The sequence below is a fragment of the Malaclemys terrapin genome, chromosome 1, assembly GCF_027887155.1.
Source record: "Malaclemys terrapin pileata isolate rMalTer1 chromosome 1, rMalTer1.hap1, whole genome shotgun sequence".
Lineage (NCBI taxonomy): Eukaryota > Metazoa > Chordata > Testudines > Emydidae > Malaclemys > Malaclemys terrapin.
In genome coordinates, this window is record NC_071505.1 from 16,186,481 (window position 1) to 16,196,234 (window position 9,754).

Here is a 9,754-nt window from a genome sequence, read left to right on the forward strand (position 1 = left end):
GGCTGCAGTTACACTAGGGCTTTTGCCAGTATAGAAATAGTGTAAAACAAAAACCACACCCCTAACCGACATTACTAGACCAGCAAAAGTTTCTACAGTGTGGCCTGGTCTAAACTGGGGGGGAGGGGAGGGAGGATCGATCTAAGATGCGCAATTTCAGCTACAAGAATAGCGTAGTTGAAGTCGACGTATCTTAGATCGACTTAGAATCACTTACTTCGTGTCCTCGCGGCGCGGGATCGACGGCCGCCGCTCCCCCGTCGACTTTGCTTCCGCCTCTCGCTGAGCTGGAGTTCAGCAGTCGACGGGAGAGCAATCGGGGATTGATTTATCGCATCTATACTACACACTATAAATCGATCCCCGATAGATCGATCGCTACCCGCGGATCCGGCGGTTAGTGTAGACATACTCTGTAGACCTGGTCTAACTTCTCCTTGACCACGCTGCGCTAGAAATAGACACACACACAATGCCCAACACCACGTTGCCATGTGAGAAATTTCTACAGGCAGCAAAGCAGCAATCCGTCAACTGGTCAAGTCCTGTCCACATCAGTCCCACAAATCAAATCTTTCCACATCCACAGGGTCAAGCCAATATCCTCTGAGTCCATTCTATCCAAAAGATGTGCTATAACCCTGCACCATCTGCTAAAAATTACATGTGCCTTCATCACATAGGGCGTATGACTCAGAGACTGTTTATTAATTGGCTTTACTATTTTCCCAACAGTCACTAAAGTTTCCCCCCTGTTTCTACTGTCAGCCAGATGAATTTTAACTGAATTCAGCCACACACATATTCCTCCAGCCGTCTGCAACAAAAGAGAAGCTGACTCAACTTTTATGAATCCCCAACACAGCCACATACCAGAGATACATAAAAACCTCTGGCACAGTATAAAATGTATAGGAACCCTTTTAATGCAGGATGCATCACAGCAAACCCTTGATTTGACTAACCGTTTGATATTTTCATGTAGCCATTACAGCTAACTGGATTCGTAAGTCACATTCCCTTCATGTCTGTAGCTTTAAAAGGGGAGCATTCACATTGCAGCTAAACCGTTAGTATAAATTTCTGTAGAGGAAAATCTTTGATGAAGGGAATCAGGAATGCTTCACAAACCAAGGAAAGAAGAGTGAACTAAGTACCCCCAAATGCAGGTGTTGATGATGGACAAGATTTGCACTCAAGGATAGAGAGGCATTTAAGTTTTTTGTTCTGTGTTTGTACCGCGCCTAACAGAACGGGGTCCTAGTCCATGAGTAAGGCTCCTAGGCACTAGAGTAATACAAATAAAGGATAATAATAGTGTGGTATTATATAGAGGTCTAACTAGGAGTAATAGGATAAAATTGAGAAGATATAGGCTGAATATTAAGGAAAGCTTTCTGACCTTGAGCATTATTAGGCCAAAGTTAACCAAATATTTGAAAGTTGAGCTTCCACTTAAGAAAATGAAACCAATCCAGTCCTCTACCACTGCAGCCTCATCATGTATTGTTAAAAGCCTACTCAGATTATACAGTTTCATGGAATCATAGAATATCAGGGTTGGAAGGGACCTGAGGAAGTCATCTAGACCAACCCCCTGTTCAAAGCAGGACCAATCCCCAGACAGATTTTTGCCTTAAATTGCCCCCTCAAGGATTGAACTCACAACGCTGGATTTAGCAGGCCAATCCTCAAACCACTGAGCTTTCCCTCCCCCCTGGAAGAGCTATATACACAAAGGTGCCACAAATACTCCTCATTCTTTTTGCTAATACAGACTAACACGGCTACCACTCTGAAACCTATATGGGGTCTCAGAATCATAGAATATCAGGGTTGGAAGGGACCTCAGGAGGTCATCCAGTCCAACCTCCTGTGATACTTCATCATGTGATACTTCTCCTTTCTTACATGCTTGGATGAGCAGCGACATAGTTAACAAAATGTTGACATTTAAAATATCACTGGCATCTCAGTTGGCACCCATTGAAATGAACAAGACAGTTCGTACCACAGATCTATTGTCTCAGGCTCTCTGCAAATTCAGGCAGATATTAGTGTATTGGCTAAACTTTGGTCACGTTTTGAAGGTTTTTGCCATAACTATAGCAGCTAGAGACATACTTAAACAAAGAGAAAGCTGAGACCCTGGAGAACTCTATCTTCCACCCCTCTGTAAGTCCTTCATCCTTTCCAGGGGGTGGCACATCCCATACATTGGGAAACACCACATCAGGCTGTGGAAGTGGAATATCTCCCAGAGAAAGTAATGGAAGCCCCAACTCTCAGTTCATTTAGTATTAGATGATAGACCAGAGTATAAAAGTTATCATAGAGAACAAGCCCACCTTGATACGGGAGTGGGCTTCATAATCTAACCTGTCTTTTCCATCTTGCTAACTTCTCTTGTATGACAGAATCCCCAGAACAGTAATATGGAATACAGAAAAGTTGAAGTCCACCCCCATATCAAGCTTGCGTGCCAATAAGACCACTTTGTATATTTTAATGCTGGCAATAACATAACACATTTTCTAATCAAGGTTGCCTTGCATGCCAGGTGTTCCATTCTGGAGTGCACTCTGTGGTTTCTTGCACTCTGGTGCCTCCATAAATACTGCAGCTCATAACCGCCACATATGGATCTACACAATAAAAATTAAGACACTTTATGTGAAGCTTTGAAAGCTTTTCCTAGTGGGAATTTTATTCCTATTGACACTGGCAGAACTAGAATTAAAACGAGCAAAGCTCAAGGAGAATGAGAGACAGAGTCAAGTGAAGAGGAGAGGAAAAAACACCTTTCACAACAGAGAGGCCTGTCTGATCTGCTGTCAAGGGGAAAAGGGGAAAAAAAGGTTCTGGGCCATTAGGATTCTTCCAGTCACATCTTCTTGGAGATCAAATGGGGATCACAAGTTGTCATTCATTAATGTACAACATAAAGCGAGCAGCACTGCAAACAGAGAAGTGAAAAAGAGGACTAACATGGCCTGAAAATAGATAAAAGAAGCTACTTGATGGCTGTTCCCTGAATGTGATGAGTGTAACTAGAACTGAGTGAAATGTTGTTCGGTGAAAAATGCAGATTCACCGACACTGAACTGCTTCACAGATTCATGCTACTTGGCTGAATTATTCGAGTTGAAAACAATAGAAATTTAATAATCAACATTTCATTTAGAATTTTTTTGAAACTAAAGGTTTCAATTTTTTGGTTTGAAACAACTTTCTGGTTGCAAATTTTCCTTTAATTGTATTTTTTTTAAATTTAAAAACATTGGAAAATGGATGAAATCAAAATATGTCATTCAATCCAAAATGAATTTTTTTTTTAAGTTCACTCGGCTAGCATTTGTGAAAAATTTCATTTTTGGTCTTACCCAAGACAATTTTTTTGTTTTGCTTATCAAAACAGCCAAAGAACCAAAAAAAAAAAAAAAAAAAAAAAAAAACCCAACAGCTATTTGCATAGCTCTATGTATAACCACCTGTGGACTGCACCTTTAAAATGTTGAGGCATTTCCTGCTTGCTGCAAGTGCAGCTGTAGGGAAGCTGCTATTTCTTGTTTAACATAAGAACATAAGAACGGCCATACTGGGTCAGACCAAAGGTCCATCCAACCCAATGTCCTGTCTACCGACAGTGGCCAATGGCAGGTGCCCCAGAGGGAGTGAACCTAACAGGTAATGATCAAGTGATCTCTCTCCTGCCATCCATCTCCACCCTTTGACAAACCGAGGCTAGGGACACCATTCCTTACCAATCCTGGCTAATAGCCATTAATGGACTTAACCTCCATGAATTTATCTAGTTCTCTTTTAAACCCTGTTATAGTCCTAGCCTTCACAACCTCCTCAGGCAAGGAGTTCCACAGGTTGACACTGTACTGTGTGACGAAGAACTTCCTTTTATTTGTTTTAAACCTGCTGCCCATTAATTTCATTTGGTGGCCCCTAGTTCTTATATTATGGGAACAGGTAAATAACTTTTCCTTATTCACTTTCTCCACACCACTCATGATTTTATATACCTCTATCATATCCCCCCTTAGTCTCCTCTTTTCCAAGATGAAAAGTCCTAGCCTCTTTAATCTCTCCTCATATGGGACCCATTCCAAACCCCTAATCATTTTAGTTGACCTTCTCTGAACCTTTTCTAATGCCAGTTTCATTTCACAGGCACAGCATTGCAGAGTACACCATTCTCTCCAGTGAGACTTTATATTTGTTCTTTCTTCCTTTGTTGTTTTCCTTAAACTGAAGTAAGAATAACCTGGATTAAGAAGCATATGGTAAATTGGAAACTGTGTTAAAATCACGATAAATTAGAAGGGCATTCCTAGTCCCGTTTGCATGCTAGTGGAGGAAGCAGAGAAGTGTGCAATCTAAGGGCATATCTTCACTAGAAATGCTACAGCAACACAGCTGCAGCTACTGCTGCAGGGCTGTATTGTAAACACTACAGCAATGGAAGGGGTTTTTCTGTCGCAGCAGGAAATCTGCACCTCTCTGAGAGGTGGTACCTAGGTCACGGAAGAATTCTTCCATCAACCTAGTGATGTCTATGCCGGAGCTTAAGTTGGCTTAATTACATCACCCGGGGCATGACATTTTTCACAGCCCTAAGCGATGTAGTTAAGCTCTCCTAACTTTGTAGTGTAGACTAGCCTTAGGTCCCGAGCATCACTCTGGAGCGGGGTGAGTTGAGATGTGCCTCTCTGCTGTAGGGGGCAGTCTGCTCTCTCTTCCTCTGCAATTGGCTGTTTGTTTTTTGTTTCTTTTTAAATAAATATTTTATTTTAGCTACAGAAGTGTTAAAATGCCTCAAGAGTGTGGCTCACTTGCTGTAGCCGCTATTTTTGTATTTCTTTCTATCTTAATGGAAGACACAAGTTGGACTACTTCTGAGTGATTACATTTTCCTGAAGTTGAATCATAAAAGTCCTGCAGTCTTCCAGGCATTTTTTCCAACTCTTCATACTCAGACGCTTGGAGTATCATCTCACACTGATCCAGCTCTTTTACAAATCTGGCTTCTGCTGTAGACTGAGGTTCATATTCTTCCCAGAGTTCATAGATTCCTTTTCTCAGGTCTCCTGATAGCAGCTGGGTCAAATGTTTCATAGCTGCCTCCTCTCGCTGATGTTTCTCCTCTTTGGAGATGTTATCTGCAGGTGCTATATCTCCAACAATGCGTTCAGCCATATCATGAACTAGAGCTAGTCGTACCCATCTGTCTTTATTAAGTTGTTTATCTTCAGTTACCAAAGCCACGACTGCCATCCCGTACATATGATCCGATATACTCTCTGGTTTCTCTACATTCCTGTACACCCAGCCTGTTCATGGTAGTCTCTTGAGTTGCCTCACCAGCCTCAGAAACTGCAGCAAGCTCCCGGCGGCGCCACCCAGCGGGCCCACGGCCCTGGGGCTGCCGGCGGAGCGGGCCGAGAAAGAAGCAGCGAGGCATGGAGATTTCTGGGTTCCAAGAAATAAAGCAGTGTTATGTTTGTTTTGTTTCTAACTCTCTGTGTGTGTTTGCTGGGACTATAAAGTGCGTGTCTTGCTCTTAAAATTTTGGAAAAAACAACACTCCAGGAGAATATAATTAATTAATATTGGTCAATAACTTGGCAGCACCTACAGGCCTCAGTCATGATCAGGCCCCCACAGTACTGGGTCCTGTACAAACAGAGGAACAGGCCCTGCCCGGAAGAGCTCACAATCTAACAGACTATCATGTTATTAGAAGGACAGTGATGGCTAATGATCTCAAGAAGTCATTCGCTTCCTAAGTGCTGCGTTATTTATTCAGTTTATTTAAAAAACAAAAAACTCAGTATTTTCAAAGGCTGAGATTTGTTTATTATTGAAGAGCTACATGTTCTAATATGTCCATCGACACTGATGGAAAATGTGAATGCCGCACACAATCCACAGGGCAGCATTCAAAATCTGAGCACAGTGAAGTTATGTTAACAGCCAATTTGGGAGCAAGGAAAGTGTCAGAGAGACAATTGTGATATTCAGCTAGCTGGTTTTCCTTATAAGCAGATAGCATCTGTTTTGCTCAGTCTATTCCTTCCTCCTCCATAGCACCCCCACTTCCAAGACCTGGGATCCCAGCTCCATGCCGTCCCTGTGTCTGTTCTGGTGTCTACTCCCTCCCCATATCCTCTTTCCATACCCATTTCAAGTCTCCATCCCCTCTGCATTTCTCTCCCTACCCCAGTAGTCTCCTACTCTCCTCATCCACTCATGCCTTCCACTCCCAACACGCTTCTGGCTTAGCCCTGCTGCTAAAACACCACACCCTGGAACTTGCAGCATGTTAGTTCATGGGCTAGATTCTGAGTTGGTGTCCACTGACTTCAGAATGATTCCTTACCCTAGAAAGGGAAGCAAAAGCTCGCTACAAGCCCAAGAAGATTAGAGCTCTCCTTTGCTACAAAGCCTACAAATCACTTGACAAAGGCTAGGCAGGTGGTGTGCAGAGACCACAGCCTGTTCTGATGACCAATATTGTCTCATTGTTTCCTTGTATTCCCCCATCTGTCGGTATCCATCTGTTGTCCCTTTTCTTGTCTTTGATTGCAAGCTCTTTTGTGAAGATGCTGGTTTTTCTGTTCTGTGTTTGTACAGCGCTTAGCACAATGGGGTCCTTGGCCATGACTAGGGCTACAGTAATAAAAAATACAGAATATTTTATATGTATAGATTCCCTTTCATCCAAAGATGACAAAGCACTGTAAAAATGTTATAAAACCAAGTAGGACCCTCCAAAGAGAAATGATATGGAGAGTGTTAACTTAAAAAAAAATCACATTGGTCTGAAAAATATTTATTACAAAGGGTGTGTCTACACTGAAAACAGGATGTGTGATTGCAGCCAGGAGCGGGACCAGCGTTTTTGCCGCCCCAGGCAGCAGCGCTCCTCCTCTGAGCATTCAGGGGGCATGGGGTCTTCAGCAGCGGGGGTCCTTCCGCTCCGCGTCTTTGGGGCACTTCGGCGGCGGGTCCCGGAGCGAGTGAAGGACCCGCCACCAAATTTCCGCCAAAGATCCAGAGCGGAAGGACCCCCCTGCTGCTGAATTTCTGCCAAGGGCGGCAAAATGCCGCCCCCCAAATCCTGCCGCCCTAAGAGACTGCCTAGGGTCGCCTAGTGGAAGCGCCGACCCTGATTGCAGCATATTTAGACATACACGAGCTAGCTGATCTAACTTGATTGAAGCTAGTTTGAGTAACAATAGCAACTGCAGCAGTTTGGGTGTCTTCACTGACTAGCCCTACCCAGACCCTGGCTATATACTTAAGCAGTTGCCGCCCATCCAGCCATGGCTTCACTGCTATTGTTACTCAAGTTAGCTTTGATCTAGCTAGATAGATCAAAACTAGCTCGGATATGTCTACACATGCTGCAACCACACCTCCCTATTCAATGTAAACATACCCTTACTGTTGTTACATGTAACATCGAGCATGACTATAACAGAGAGATTAAAGAAAAACAAGTTTCCCTGTTTACTTTGTATATTTGACAGCAGTAGTAGCTAGTCAGTGCCACAGTTTCCCATGTACTGCCATTAGGGTTGGCCAGAAAACAAGATTTCCATTTCATGAAAAATTTCAAAGTTTCGGAATTTGTTTTTATTCCTTATCAGGATAAAACTGAGACCTTTCAAAAAATGTTGCAAAAAATAGAGGTGATCTTTTCATGCAGCAACAGGGAAGAGAAAAAACATCTAAAAGAAACATAGTGAAATGTGATTTTAAAACTAAAAAATTCGAAGGAGGACTCGAGTACAGGCTATACCTGAAACTTTTAATTCTTTATTTTAAAATTGACATTTCAAGCTGAGGGAGGTGTCTTTTTAAAGCAAAACAGATCAGTCAATAATTTGATTAAAAAAAACAATAGGTGGGTTTTATTTTCAGGAAGAATGAAAATAGATTAGAGATGTTTCCAGTACCTCTCACAATTTTATCTGAAGGCTCATGATATTTGATTACTAAGGCCCAAGTTCCAGTTACGAAATTACCAAAGAATCTCCGCTTTCAATGAAATAAATACATAAATGAAACAAACCAAAACAACAAAATAAAAAATATATGCTTCTTTATCACTCTGGAGACAAGCGTGAAAATGTGACTTGAGTGGAATGTAAAGGCTGGAAAACCAAAAGGCAAAGAGAAAAAGAAAAAGCACCCAAATTTTAGTCTTTATAAAATAGTCTCATGATTTCTAATCCAATCTCGTTATTTTTGGCATTTCACTCATGATCGTTGAACACTTGGAACTGGCAATACCGAGAGCTGCAAGTTCAAATCTGGATGCTTAGAACTATTCAAGGATGCTCAGATCGAGCTGGGCTTTTGATTTAGCCCATTATTAATAAGGGGTTAAATTGGGATCTCATTTATACGACTGCAATTCTGCAGTAAGTCTATTGAGGTCAGTGAAGTTACTGTAGAGTTACCCCAGGTGACAAACCAGAATGTGACTCAGGGTCAGGTCACAATGTTCAGAGCTATTCAGATCAAGGATTTTGGTTCAGGCCAATCTCCATAATGAAGAAAGAGAGAGAGAGAGAGAGAGGCCTCGTCTATTCTGGTAGGAGTGTGTAGGGCGTATGTAGCTACATGCCACAGGCTGCGTTCACTCAATGGTGTGTGGCTACATGTGGCAGTGAAAGGCTTTAGTTGGGGAGGCAATAGGGAAAGGCTCTGGCAGCTTTCGGCTGGAGAGCTCCCAGAACCTGTCCCCATTGCCAGTCTTTTGCTGTGATGAGGAAAGGCTCCAGCAATGGGGAGGCAGCAGGACACTACATGGCTATAAATAGAAAGGTAGACATGGGAAACATGACTTGGGCTTGTAGAGAATTGTATAGGTTCTGGCATATCTTTAGTCTACTTGCCTAGGTAGTGCCACGCCCTCAACTCTACAATTTATATCCATGCTAGGACAGAATGCAGCATATGTACTATTCATGCCACTGTAAGTGTAGACATAGCCGTAGTCCATGCAGGTGAGAAGGAGGAAGTAATGAAAAATAGATGTAGTAAGATGAGGCCCTGAAACATAAACTCTTGTGTCAGAGGCCCAGTCTGAGGCCTGAAGCCTGAACCAAAGTACTTCCAGCCATTGCTAAGCAAACGCTGGGCTGTGACCCAGAGGCAGGCCTCACTCACAGAAGTTAGCGAGAAGAGGGTTGATAGAAGCAGGTGCATCCACACATAAGTGCTAATAAGAGGAACTTGTGCCAAGATGACATCAGAACACTCCACAGAGATAACGAGGAACAGGCAGATGCATCTTAAAGACAGGGTCAAAAGGACAGCATGATGGATAGATCTGTTTGAAACAACATGATCAAAGGAGGAGACAGCACCCTAATGAGTCAAGGGGCTGTACCCCAATATGTCAGTAGGGATGAGTAATCTGTCCTGTAACTGTATAAAAGTAGGTCCCGGAGTGCGCATCTTTGTCTGGCCTCGGGGGCAGTGGAAAGTCCCGCCTCTGACTGAGCCGGTCCATTGCCAGGGGGCACAAATTAGTAGTATGTCTTATAGAGTCCACGGGAAACTATTCTGTGCTTCGTTTGACAATAAACCTGGCTCGGGTTCCTTCGTACCTTACTAGAGTCTGTGGTCTTTGGGGGTTCTCTCAGGGTCTGCTGTGTCAGCGATCTGCGCAGAGCCGGGGCAGCAGACAGAGGGAACACGCACGCAGCCGACTGTTATCATCATCGAA

At 43.1% G+C, this 9,754-nt stretch overlaps 1 pseudogene; it reads right to left on the minus strand.

Annotated features, from left to right (window-relative positions):
* Window positions 1-4,827: 4,827 nt before the first annotated feature.
* Window positions 4,828-7,477, minus strand: LOC128830305 (5'-deoxynucleotidase HDDC2-like; annotated as a pseudogene).
* Window positions 7,478-9,754: the final 2,277 nt, after the last annotated feature.